The sequence below is a fragment of the Staurois parvus genome, unplaced genomic scaffold (genome assembly GCF_062004578.1).
Source record: "Staurois parvus isolate SC_StPar_1 unplaced genomic scaffold, SC_StPar_1.0 ptg000154l, whole genome shotgun sequence".
Classification (NCBI taxonomy): domain Eukaryota; kingdom Metazoa; phylum Chordata; class Amphibia; order Anura; family Ranidae; genus Staurois; species Staurois parvus.
The window spans coordinates 16700436-16713765 of NW_028317950.1; the positions used below are offsets into that span (position 1 = coordinate 16700436).

The following is a 13330-nucleotide window of genomic DNA, read 5'->3' on the forward strand; positions in this document are numbered from 1 at the left end:
TATTATTATGGTCAGCACAAATATTACAAATCTGTATTTGGTTAGATTAGATATAATTTATTGCATAAAAACATATACCATTTTCATTTCCAGCCAACAGGTGGAGTCCTATACACGTTTTTGCATGTTTACCCCTCTGTAGCAGCTTTACTGTGAAACTATTTCAAGGTCAAAGTGGTTGTAAAGACTTAAGGTTCTTTCCTTAATGCATTCTCTGCATTAAGATTAAAAAAAAAACTTCAGTGCCACATGATCCCCCCTTATACTTACCTGAGCCTGATCTCAATCCAGTGCTGTGCCCGCGGCTCTCTCTGCCCTCTCTCTCCTCACTGGGCAGATTGATAGCAGAAGAAACCATTGGCTCCTGATGCTGTAATTCAAATCCTGTGACGAAAAAGGGGGCGAGGCTGAGATTTGTTCTCTGTGTCTATAGATGCAGACAAGAAAGCAGCTTCCTATGGGGGGACTTGCTGAAAAGGTTGAGCCAGGAAATTCAGTGGGGGACCCCAGAAGAGGAGGATTGTTGCTGCTCTGTGCAAAATTGCACAGAGCAAGAACAGTAAATATGCCATGTTTATTTATTTTTTTTTAAATGTGAAGGTTTACTATCGCTTCATATTTTAAACACAGAGTTAAATGAATCGGAGGAGAGACTCCTTCCTCTTTCCGTTCTCGACCTTTTCCCTACCTCCTCCCTTCCTATACATGCTTGCTTTATTCCAACAAGACCATAGGGCAATTCGGTTTAACAGATTTAATCTGTTCACTGTGCAAGGAAAACTGCATTTTGCAAGAAAATTTTCCCAGGAGCTTAATGAGGAGAAGCTCTTTTGAATTCTGCCATCCAGGCATGTGCAAGCAAAAGTGCTGTTTTTTTTTTTCCTTGCACGTGATTGGGTATTCTTTGCAAAGTGAAATTGCACTAAACTCTGTGGAAAACTCCCTTGCACAGTGAACAGCCTATTTGCATTTAGTAAATCAACCCCCGAGAATCTGAAGGCTAACAATCTCTGCTGCCCTTTTTCTTTGAAAAAACCAATAGTGTGATACCCAAAACAAAATTGTTTTTTTTTTAGTAAACAAATTTAGATATAAAACATCAGTTTAAGAACAAATAAACTTTTTAAAAGCTAAAGTTAAAACATTTAAAATGACTCCTTGGGTAGAATAACCCTTTATATATATATATATATATATATATATATATATTTATATATATATGTGCTATTCTGAAAAGTGGCAAGCATCTGCATATGCGCAGTTGACAGGGTGCCTATAGCAAAGATGGCTTTTGTGCAGCAAAAGACACCTTTTAGCTGTGAACCATGTCTATAAATGAATTGTCATTTTATTTTGTATAATCCCACATCTTTCTAGTGTTTTGACTAATCAGGGGATATTTGGAAATTTGCATTTCAGGAACTTAATTAAGTCATCTGCATCAACTAATCTGTCATGAATAAATGAATTGACCATAAAACACAGTGTCTTGTCCTGTTGGCTCTTTGGGGGTTAATTATTCTATTATCGTAGATTTAATGAGGTTTTCTCTTTCGGCCTGACGGTTTTGCTTCGGTACAAGTAACACTTGTAGATGAAAAGTCTCCTCCATTAATTGGGAACCACATGGGACAGGGTTGTGCAGATGAACTGGTGGACAGAGATCTCTTTGCAATAAGCTTCTATGGGCATTATTACAGGGAGGGAGCGAAGGGGGGATTTGTTTGGGTGATGAGGATGAGGTGTGGGGCCTAACGCAATCTTGATAACATTCAGATCCTCCAGTATGAGAGATGGATTTTTGCCTGTTCCAGTCATTTGTCTCAATCAAATGGCCTTCATCTTTGCGAGGGGGTGAAAGAGACCTTAACGTGGATATATGAATGCTATAAGTCAGATCAATGTGTGCATACTATTCCCATAGCACCAAGGCTGCAAAGCCTAATATTTACTCTCGATTTCTTGTGTGTCACCGGTGTGACTCCCTTTACAAGCTCGGCTGTTGTTTAATAATAGACTTCCAGCTTCCCAGTTCTTAAAGGGTACCATCACCAAAAGCTGATCTCAGGAATATCCACTACCTGATTTCCCAGCACTGTCCAGTTGTCATTACCAGGGGATCTCATTCTCCATGTCAGATTCTCTTAGTGGCTTTAACTCTATTGGGGTTGCTTAATTGCATAAAATGATGAAATTAATAATTTGTTGACTGTCATCTGATTTTGCAAGAATTTGATTTTAGTGTGTACAAGGCATTGGCCAAGAAGAGGTTAACGTTGTGTTGGTAAGCAGTAACAAATCTTTAATGTAGTGCTTGCTTTCAGAAAGCTAGTGAGGAGTCGAAAACTAAGGGATAATGATTAGGCACAAGAATCCGAGAAAGAATTGAAGAGCCATTCGGTTATTTAACCTGGCGTCATTTCCTCCTGTTGAGGTTGCTATCCATACTGCCCACGTAGCCTAAAACAGCCGCACTTTGGCACAAATGGGCAAGGAGTTTCTTCATTGTCCTTGATGTTTATTGGAAGGTTTATGATGACCTCCAGTTAAATTAAAAGACATTCACGAGCACAAGAAGGATTCAGTGAAGAGGACCACGATCCTATACTGCTGACACAGGAAGACTAGCATGACATGTGCCATTCTGCTTTGTGAGCCCTGGAGTACTGAACCCACTGAAACCACCATCATAAACAAAACAGCAACCACGTGGTGGTCATATAGCTTCAGTGGGTAGCTCAGTCTACCATTCCCATTGGCTTCTGTTTTTTTGATAATCTTGCCCCTTTTGCAAAAAGAGAAAATCCCATGTTGCATCTTTATAATACTGCCCTGCAATAGGTTTTAATTCTTTTTTACAGGTTTAACTTGGAATTGACCTAAAATACATTTTTATCTTATTGGAAATGTTCTTCCTGTCTTCCCACACCGATGTTCTATAATGGCTTTGTTTAGTAATGGCCCCACTTCTAATCAAAATGGAGAAAGAGAGGGGGCTTGTCTAACCTGGTCAGATAGATTACAAAGTAAAGTGTGGTTCTAACTCTGCTGCCTATTGGATATTCCGTTTTATCACAAATTTCTAAGGCAGAATAGGACCAGGAAATGTCCTTTATAAAATAGCATCAAAACTTGTGTGTTAGACTGGTGAAAATCTGGCCCAAGGCACTACCGATTCCTCTTTTTGCGTAGGCTCTCTCCACTTTTTGCGTAGGCTCTCTCCATTTTTTGCCTAGGCTCTCTCTCTAGATGTAAGCTATAAGGGTGAAATTCTCAAATGGTAGCAGTGGTAAACACCCAAGAGCTCAATCTCAGTTCCTTGAAGATTGGGTCCCATGAAGACTGAGATTGAGTTCTGCAGTCACTTTTGCAGCAATTGTTTTTATATTCTGGGTCACAAGCCTGTGCAATGTCCTTTTGTCTCTTTCGGTCAGTAGACCATGGCGACCACATGTATGCTTATTAGATGACGTTTTCCCAGAAACCATATATGCCATCATAACCTTAGATACTGTACCTCACGACACAGCAAATAAATTGCCAACTTCAGTTACAGAGGCACCAGCTAAGCAGGCATCAACAATTTGCCCTCTTTGAAGCTCAGTAAGCTCTGACGTGACTCTGTATTACTGGCAGCACACGTAGTGAATGACGAAAGTGAGATTTCCTACCTGACCTGTTTGAGGGGTGGTGGTGGACGTGGTATACTTGGACAGAGGGGTTGTGGTGGACGTGGTATACTTGTATTTTGCTAAAGCGTTTGACACAGTTCCCCACACATGGTTAATATGTAAGGTCTACAGGCTTGGAAAAATCTGTATATAAATGGATAGAAAACTGGCTAAAAGATTGTATTCAGAGAGTAGTGGTTAATGATTCATACTCTGAATGGTCTAGGGTTGTCAGTGGTGTACCCCAGGGTTCAGTGTTGGGACCCTTACTTTTTAATATATTTATAAATGATATTGGGTCTGGGATTAAAATCCCATTTCAGTCTTTGCAGATGACACCAAGCTGTGCAGTGGAATAATGTCCTTACAGGATGTCTTCACTTTACAAGCCGACCTCAATGCACTGTTTAATTGGGCAACTATGTGGCAAATGAGATTTAATGTTGATAAATGTAAGGTTTTGCACTTGGGGGTTAAGAATATGCATGCATCATACATACTAGGGGGAGTACAACTGGGGGAATCAATGGTGGAGAAGGATCTGGTAGATCACAAGCTTAATAATGGCATGCAATGCCAAGCTGTGGTTTCTAAAGCGAGCAAAATGCTCTCTTGTATTAAAAGAGGTATAGACTCCAGAGAGAGATATAATTTTACCCCTGAACAAATCATTAGTAAGACATCATCTGGAATATGCAGATCAGTTTTCGGCACCAATTCAAAAAAGAACATTGGGGAACTGGAGAAAGTACAGAGAAGGGCAACCAAACTGATAACAGGCATGGGGGAGCTCAGCTATGAGGAAAGATTAGAGGAACTGAATGTATTCTCTCTTGAGAAGAGGAGGAGAGGAGATTAAGGGGGGATATGATCAACATGTATAAATACATCAGTGGTTCATATAGTGAACTCGGTGTAGAGCTATTCACCTTGAGGTCATCACAGAGGACAAGGGGGCACCGTTTTTTAAAAGTCAGCAGCTACAGTTTTTGTAGCTGCGGATTTTTATTTTTTGACAGGTGAGTGGAGCTCCACTTTAAATACACAGAATATAACTGGATACTAACATGTATAGGTAAAGTTGATCCAGGGAATATCCAATTGCCTCTTGGGGGATCAGGAAGGAATTTTTTTCCCCGCAGGAGCAAATTGGATCATGCTTTGCTAGGTTTTTTTTTTGCCTTCCTCTGGACAGGGGCAGAATGACAACTCATGGGCAATAGGGGATCATGGGGCCCCTGTGTCCTTGCCCAAACTCTAAAAAGCCTATGAAAAAGGTACCAGGGGCATCTCATGGGGCCCCCTACTGACCCCAGGCCCTCGGGCAGTGCCCAAGTTTCCAAATGGTCAGTCCGCCCCTGCCTCTGGATCAACTGTGGGTATAGGATTAAAACTTCTATTTTTTTTGGTGGTTGAGCTGAATGGACTTTTGTCTTTTTTCAGCCAGACTGACTATGTAACTATGTTAGCTAGGTGTCTCATCACACAGCGGAAGGAAAAGAATGTTACATTACTTCTGCTTTCAATGGGAACTTGTCATCACTTTCACACTTGCAAATCATGTAGTGTTTCTGTTTTTTATATAACCCCCGTGTTTCCTCTCAGCAGGGCCTAGTTTCTGGCTGAGGTATGTTACTGAAGTTTCTTCCCCATTATTGCTATGGACAAGGCAGCTCCCAGGCCAATGTCAGAGGCACCTTTTTGTACAAGAAATTCTTGACTAAGTGCGCGAGGGGTAACACTGGTTCCTTACATGATACTGCCTTCAGCTCTTAAAAATCTCTCTCTGCCTCTTCATTTCACCATGGTGGACTTGCTCCTTTTTAGTGAGATCAGTAAGTGGAGCTGCTATAGTAGCAAAATTGGGCTCAAACATTTATTAGTATCCTACAATCCCTCAAAAGGCGCTAACCTGTTTTTGGCACTGACTGGAGACAACTTTTAATTGCTTCAGCCATGTCTACTAGAACCTTTCTAACCTCCTGTCCAATGCTGTAGGTTAGATACAAGGCTTCTTCCAGCCCTTTAGTGCATTTTTTTTAAATCCAGCATTACAAATAGAATCTATATATAGTATATATCATGTATTTCTCAAAGTGGAGGCTAGAAGAACATGAATATCTGAAGCCCAGGGGTGTCTCAACCCCTCCTTAAGAGCCTGTTTACACCTTTGATAAATTGAGACAGTTTTGCCTGAGGTTTATATTTTCCTTTTTCCAGTGGTTAGAAGTTTGGAATGCATATACCAGAGCCAGCCCTTAGTAGCAGTATGACTCTTCACACAGGACACCAACTCTTCCAGACTTTGAAGGTCTATGTGCCTAATGTGATGCTGCAGCCTATCAGGCAAGGCTCTGATGTAATGGATACAGACCAGTCACTCCACAGTCTAAGCATGCTTGAGCACCTCTGATTGCAACCAATTGTCTGTTAAATGGAACAAACAATACATATGGACCTCACAGGCTTATTCAGGTGTACATTGATGCTGCACTCTGATGGCCTTGGTAACCCAGAGCCTGAATAGGATTTATTTTTTGAGTTTAGGATACGCAATGGCAATCTGAGATTGTAAGTCAAAGTAGGCCTATTGGAGCCAAGGTACGCTTTAACATCATGTTCCAAGGACATTTTCCCCAAAATCCTGTTGAGATGTAGAAGTTGGCCCTTACACCACCATCTGCCTTTCTAACATTGCATTTATTCCCTGCTTTATAAACAGGTCTACTTGTGCTGTGCCTCGAAGGTGATTTGGTGGGCTTTAGTCAGCTGTTGAATCTGCTGTGTGATTTAGCGGTTTGCTTCCTGCTGGATAGCGTTTGCCAATATTAATTGTTTTACAAGCTCCGCCATTTTGTTCAGCAATAGGTGTCTGTCTCTTTAAAGTGCTGCCTGCATTTAAGATCCGAGTTGTAAGGGGGGCAGCTTCACGTGGTATGGGCAAGGTTAGAAGATGCATAACAGAGGGAAACTCAAAAACAGTACAAGCAGATTTGTCTTGCCTTGAGCATCTCTTAGCTTGCATATAAAAGGCCTGTACACGGCTGAGACTACAAGGTAAAATATGAACCTAGGAATGGAGGATTTATCCCAATTAAAGCCCTACAAAGCTTCCAGGCTTCAGGACTCAAAACACAAATTATTAAGATCTAAGAAAAAAAAAGTTTGTTTTATAGCCATAAACCCTGGAGTCTCTCATCATGCATATGTGAAACGTAGGTGACACATACACAGCATCCACAATCCCACCAGCCACTGCCTCATATAATATACAGTATATGTCCTTGTGGAGAAAAATGTTTCACTGCTTCAATAGATGGCAGTGTCTTTTGTTCTTCTTTTCTGTTTTAATATACTCCTTTAATATATATATATATATATATATATATATATATATATATATATATATATATATAAAACAGAAAATTACATTTTTAATTCACTTCTGTTATGATCTAAATTGCTCTGTGTTGTAAAATATTTAAAATGTGTTAATAACCACTGTCCGAGTCCTCTAGTACAACTGTGTCTTTTATATTAGTTTTATAGATTTTAATTGCAATATTTCCCTTGTTACACTTTGCCTGTTTGCTTAGTATGTTATGGATGTTTACCACTTTAATGGCTTCGGACGTAAAAGAGAGATAATACCAGGCCTCTGCTGTTACAAAGTTTATATAAACTGTATATATAAATATACAATAATGCATAAATATGGAATGGTAATATTTGGAAGCTATACATAAATGTAGAATGCTGGATCATGCTGCTTTATTATGGGGACTATAATGTTTATTACAGTTTTTAAATAAAGATATATATATGTATTTATTTCAGGTACTTATATAGCGCCGTCAATTTACGCAGCGCTTTACATATGTATTGTACATTCACATCAATCCCTAACCCTCAAGGGGTGTACAACCTAAGGTCCCTAACTTACATTCATACATACATGGGCCAATTTAGACAGGATCCAATTAACCTACCAGCATGTCTTTGGAGTGTGGGAGGAAACTGGAGTACCCGGAAGACACCCACGCAGGCAAAGGGAGAACATGCAAACTCCAGGCAGGTGGTGCTGTGGTTCGGATTCGAACCAACGACCCTAGTACTGCCAGGTGGAAGTGCTAACCATTTAGCCACTGTGCTGCCCATATATATACAGTATATACAAAGATATTAAATATATATCACACACACATACACTGCATATAAAACCTGAATACTTCCTCCCTGACTCCCACAACAAAGTGAGCCACCAATCCCCTAGCCCAGATCACAGTCATAGAGTTATGGCTAGTCCCCGGGCTTTCAGAAAGTTGGTATTTGCATAGAATGCTAGATAGGGCTTTTGGGGCTCATTTGAGAAGTATACTGGCATTGCTAATGTATTATAGGGTGCTGGAGGTGCTAGCTGCATGTGTTACTTGGATTACTCATTACTGCTTAATGTCTTAAAGCGCATTTCCACTTTTCTGTCAATTTTGAGAAAACCCCACTATATGTTGGTTATGTGCTCCCATTAATACAGCATGCCTAATTTTTTCTTAATTCTTACTTTAGATGCTTTCTCTTTAGCCTTCTCCTTTCTCAAGAGAGGGTGTCATGGCTGACTGAAAAGTTTTTTGAACAATGTTAGAGTGAGCCTGTTCTATATTTGTCCTCTGTTAGCCCTTAACTCTTTGGTGCCAAGCATGCTGCCCCACTGGTCTCGGTTTTTTCCCATGGGGCCACATATTTGCATATCAGTCTTTATGCTGAGAGTGCGCAGCACAGCGTGCTCCCAGCACAGAGAACAGGGTCTCACTGAGAGCTTCGGGACCTGTACTAATGATCGGGAACCGGAAGTCCTGATTCTGGGTCACCTGATTGCTGTGATAGCCTCTGATTGTCTATCACAGTGACTAGTCACTGTGAAGCAGAGGCGGGCTGACAAATCATGGGGCCCCCGGGCAATAGGGGCTCATGGGGCCCCTGTGTCCTTGCCCAAACTCAAAAAAGCCTATGAAAAAGGTACCAGGGGCATCTCATGGGGCCCCCTACTGACCCCGGGCCCTCGGGCAGTGCCCGAGTTTCCAAATGGTCAGTCTGCCCCTGCTGTGAAGCCCACCGTGTGTTTTCTCTCTCTGAATGGAGGAGAAAGATACATTGTAAAAAAAAAAAGTGTGTAAAAAAATAAGTAAATTAATTAAAAAAACAATTGCTAGATCAAGATCACTGCCAGGATTAGTGTTTGGGTAAAGTCCAAGGGTCAAGGTCAGGGTCAGTATTTTTTTGGGCAGGATTTAATTTTTTTTTTATTTAGTATCAGTTAGTGTCAGTGTGTTTTAGATAGGATAAAAAATAAAAATGTGTACTATTGTTTCTGGGCTGTACTTCGGGTACAAACAACAACTACATATACATACGTATATGGCATTGCTGCAATCGTCAAGAGGAGGAGAATTTTTTTGGGTTGTTCTTTGATGGAAGGTCATGGTGGTAGCAAGAAATATACAACTAAAAAAATTATTGTTTTTACTATTTTGGGCCAGTTTTCCTTTGATAAAAAAATAAATAAATCAGCAGATATCCATTAACCATTTACCACCAAATGAAAGATGCCAATTTGCCCTGAAAAAATAAGGTATAATCCACCTGGATGCACAAAGCGGTTGTGTCAAAATTGCAAAATTGTGCTTAGGCATTAACATTTGTTTTACCCTTAGGCACGAAGGGGTTAACATACAATGCAAGAAGCTCAGTCTCTACACCTCGAACCCTATGTTAGGACAGACAGCATTCAAATCTAGTTACAATTGATAATGAAGACCCGTCAGTAAAAACAGAACTAATCATGTTAAACATAGCTGGCCAGCCCCCTCATAAACAATTAGAAGTACTTAGGATTTTTCCTTGCTGGATGGTCCATAATAGTGCATCTAAAAGGGTAATGTTTTATTTTTTTTTAGGTTATGCTATGTGAATGGAGACATATAATAAATATAAAGCAGGTGTTATCCCAAATTGACTTTAAGTCAAAGTCAAAATTTAAAATCATATATTCATTTCTTCATTGAATTTCTAGCCTACTGCTATTAATCTAAAGAATCTTGAAGTTCGGAAACGTACATTTTGAAAAATCCCACACATTTAATTTGTTGAATGCAGTGACACATATGTCAAGCCTTGTAATTATACATGGCTTGGGTCACACATTTCCCAGAGCCTACTTTCTGAACTACAGGAAGCACAAATTATCTTGCAGGCAGTGAGGAACCATGGCATATGGAGTCCTTGGAAACTATGGTTTGTTAAAGGAGAAAGAGATGGGCAGCAGATAGGCAGCACTCACAACATGAAAGGCAATATTTCAAGAAAGCTTATATTGGACTGTCAAAAATAACTGTTATTTGTATTGTTATTAGGCCTCATACGGGCGCTGAGACCAGTAGTCCATAAATGGGCCATGTGTTTCAGCAGCTGGAGCCACCAGGAGCTGCATTCAGGCAACCCATTCAAGTGTATGGGGATGCAGCAACTGCATGGACACAGGTGCTTGTCTCAATTTGACAGCTGTGTGAGTGAGTATCCCTGAATACAGGCAATGCTTGTCTGTCGGTGCAGCCACTGCATCCCTAATCAAGTCTATACTTGAAGGGGCTTCATGCATGCAGCACCTGGTGAATCCAGCCTCTTAACCATAATGGATATGGACTATGGGTCTCAGATCTCATGTGAATGAGGCCTTACAATGCTAATGTTATAAAATGAAGTGTATGCTGTGAGTTCAGATCGCCTATCCAACCTTATTTTGTATTTTACTTTCTCTCCCACGCTGTCCCTGGCAGACTCACCACTCTAGTCATTTAGCTATGGTATTCTTCCAGGTGGCAAACACCCAGTGCCATTCAACCCACTGCCTGAGAGCAAAGGGCTGGAGATTTTAAATCCCCACGGCTTTCTCTCCTCTTCTTGCAGCGATGACAGTAGGGGCTAGACAGCATCTGATTGGTCAGCACCGTCCATGTGATAGTGCTGACCAATCAGAAGCCCTCTTGCCCGAACTGTCATCTCGGCATGGAGATGAGAATATGGAGCATCTTCCTCCATAGTATACATCCCCACATGCCCATGTTCCACTCAGCATAGGATCCCTGAAGGGAGGTTTCCCACATCGCTCCTGTATGAATTCAGGCTAGGACAAGCTTGGGTTCACACAGGAGCAGTGGGGAAACCGCATACGATTTGGACAGGAATCTCATTCCTGTTCATATCACATTCTAATCTTTATTGAATCAAATGGCACTGCAAAGTATCAGTTTCCAGTATTTGTACTCATTATTATTATTATACAGGATTTATATAGCGCCAACAGTTTGCACAGCGCTTTACAAAATGAAGGTAGACATAACAGTTAAAATACAATTTGGTAGAAGAGGAAACAGAGGGCCCTGCTAGTTAGAGCTTACAATCTAGGAGGAAGGGTTAAGTGATACAAAAGATAATAGCTGTGGGGGGATGTGCTAATGGAGGAAATAAATGGCAGTTTACTACGTAGAAGCAGGATAGGCTTCTTTAAAGAGAATGGTTTTCAGGGATCGTCTAAAGGTGGATAGATTAGGAGTTAGCCGGACAGATTGGGGTAGGGAGTTCCATAGGATGGATAAGCTTGGGAGAAGTCCTGGAGGCGAGCATGGGAGGAGGCGACATAGGAACTAGAGAAAAGAAGGTCTTGGGAGGATCGAAGAGAGTGGTTTGGTTGATATCTTGAGACCAGGTTGGTGATGTAGCTGAGGGTAGAGTTGTGGATGGCTTTGTAAGTTATACTTAGTATTTTGAATTTTATTTGTTGGGAGCGTGAAAGCCACTGGAGGGATTGGCAGAGAGGGGTAGCAGACACTGAATGGTTGGTAAGGTGGATGAGCCTGGCAGCAGTATTCATGATGGACTGGAGGGGGCATAGCCTATGTAAAGGGGAGCCAATGCTCATGAAAATACTCAGTATCAGTACCGCTACTGGTATCAGTGCATCCCTACTGGAAACAATAACTTTTAAACAAGGCTAATGACTAATGACACCTATCAGTAGCCCTTAGAGTAAGCATTCCTCAAGCATGTAAACATAATGGTGCCTCCATATTCTACTTTATCAGCATTATTAAACGCGCCATGCAGCGTGCACAGAAATCATACTGACAGAACAGACATACAAATCAGACTTTTTCTCAAAGTTTGTAACCAGATCGTTATCTCCATCTCTGTGACATATGCAGAGAGCAGGCGTGGGGTTTCACTTGGATGGCAGAGGTATCTTTCAGTGTGATTGACATCCTGATTTCACCTTCTTTATATTATGCGAAAGGCAATGATGCTCGCAGTGAAGGAATAGCTGGATCTCTGGAGCAGGGCTTTTTGGTTTACTGATGATGCACAACAAGTATTTTACAAGATGAATAGTTTGGCATGTAATAGCAGCTTCTTTAAATGTTGTCAGCGGAAAAGGTTCCTTTGAAATACACCTGTCAGGTGAAAATATTTCATACATACCATTCAATGAGAGCGATTAAAAAATGCTCAACAGTCCAAAAATCTTAATGATAAAGTTGATTCACAGCAGAAAAATGCAATGCGTTTCAGGGGCCAAACACTCCTCTTTCATCAGAGCTTAGGAATTTTGACTGTGACTCAGCGCTGTGATTTACTTCTTGGAACAGATGTGAGCAGTTTCAGAAGGGCAGGTTAAAGCAGTATTAAACCCAAAAGCATACATCTATTATATGTGGAAAGAAAGTAGTGAGCGCAAAAAGAAGACATTTTCACAAGCAGCTAGCACAAAAGGACAACCACTTCATCCACAAAAAACATATACTAAAAAGAGAGAGTGCAGCAATAATGTGAGTACCATAAATATCAGTAAATGATTATAATATGAAAAAACTGGTGACATGCATGATCATATTATAAGCAGAGGCAGAGAACGGACACATATAGAAGGACCCCTGTGCTTCCGGTACAGCTCTGGGCCAGGAGGAGGAGAACTGAGTTTGGGAAGAAATTGTGGTGTGTGTGCCCGCTGGAGAGATCCACATTCCCGGTCACTCTGAGAGTTAAGACGTGCGGGGGAGTCCAACATTTGTCACTGGAACAGGAATGAAGGAGCCAGAGACATCTCCATACAAGACACTGAAGTCCATCGGAGGAGAGAGAAGAGCCTCTTCTGGTTATCCTCATCACCGTTTTACTTCTCTTCTTCCTGGGAATATTCCTCCACTCTTATTGCCTTATTGGATCGGGGACCAAGCTATGCTGTGGAGAAATCACATATTCTTCTAGAGGGATTTCCACATTGAGCCCAGCTGCATCTGTCATATATCCATTCTGGCTGTGGAAGGGTTTTCACCTTTTGGAGGATTTTCTCTTCGAATGCTCATTTATCCTTTATTGCTGGTGAGTGCATTAGGAGGAAGAATTGTCACGGATTCACTTACCACTTGATGTCACTCCATTTTTCAACACTTTTGGACACTATATATTTTTTGTGATTATTTTTGGATTTTATTGGTTATTTATATACACACTTATAATATGATCACGCATTTCACCAGTTTTTTTATATTATAAACATTTATCAATATTTATGGTACTCACATTAGCGCTGCACTCTCTCTTTTTTG

At 40.8% G+C, this 13330-nt stretch overlaps 1 protein-coding gene across 3 annotated transcripts in view; it reads left to right on the forward strand.

Moving 5' to 3' along the window:
* NTNG2 (netrin G2) overlaps positions 1-13330 on the forward strand; it is a 175627-nt gene that overhangs the window by 14452 nt on the left and 147845 nt on the right. Inside the window, exon 1 of one of the 3 annotated variants that reach the window (XM_089675116.1) lies at positions 12586-13103. The exons of the other annotated variants lie outside the window; for them this stretch is intronic. The gene's annotated coding sequence lies outside the window, so the exon portion shown is untranslated. Of the gene's footprint in view, positions 1-12585; positions 13104-13330 lie in introns of those variants that run through there. 3 annotated transcript variants of the gene reach the window in all.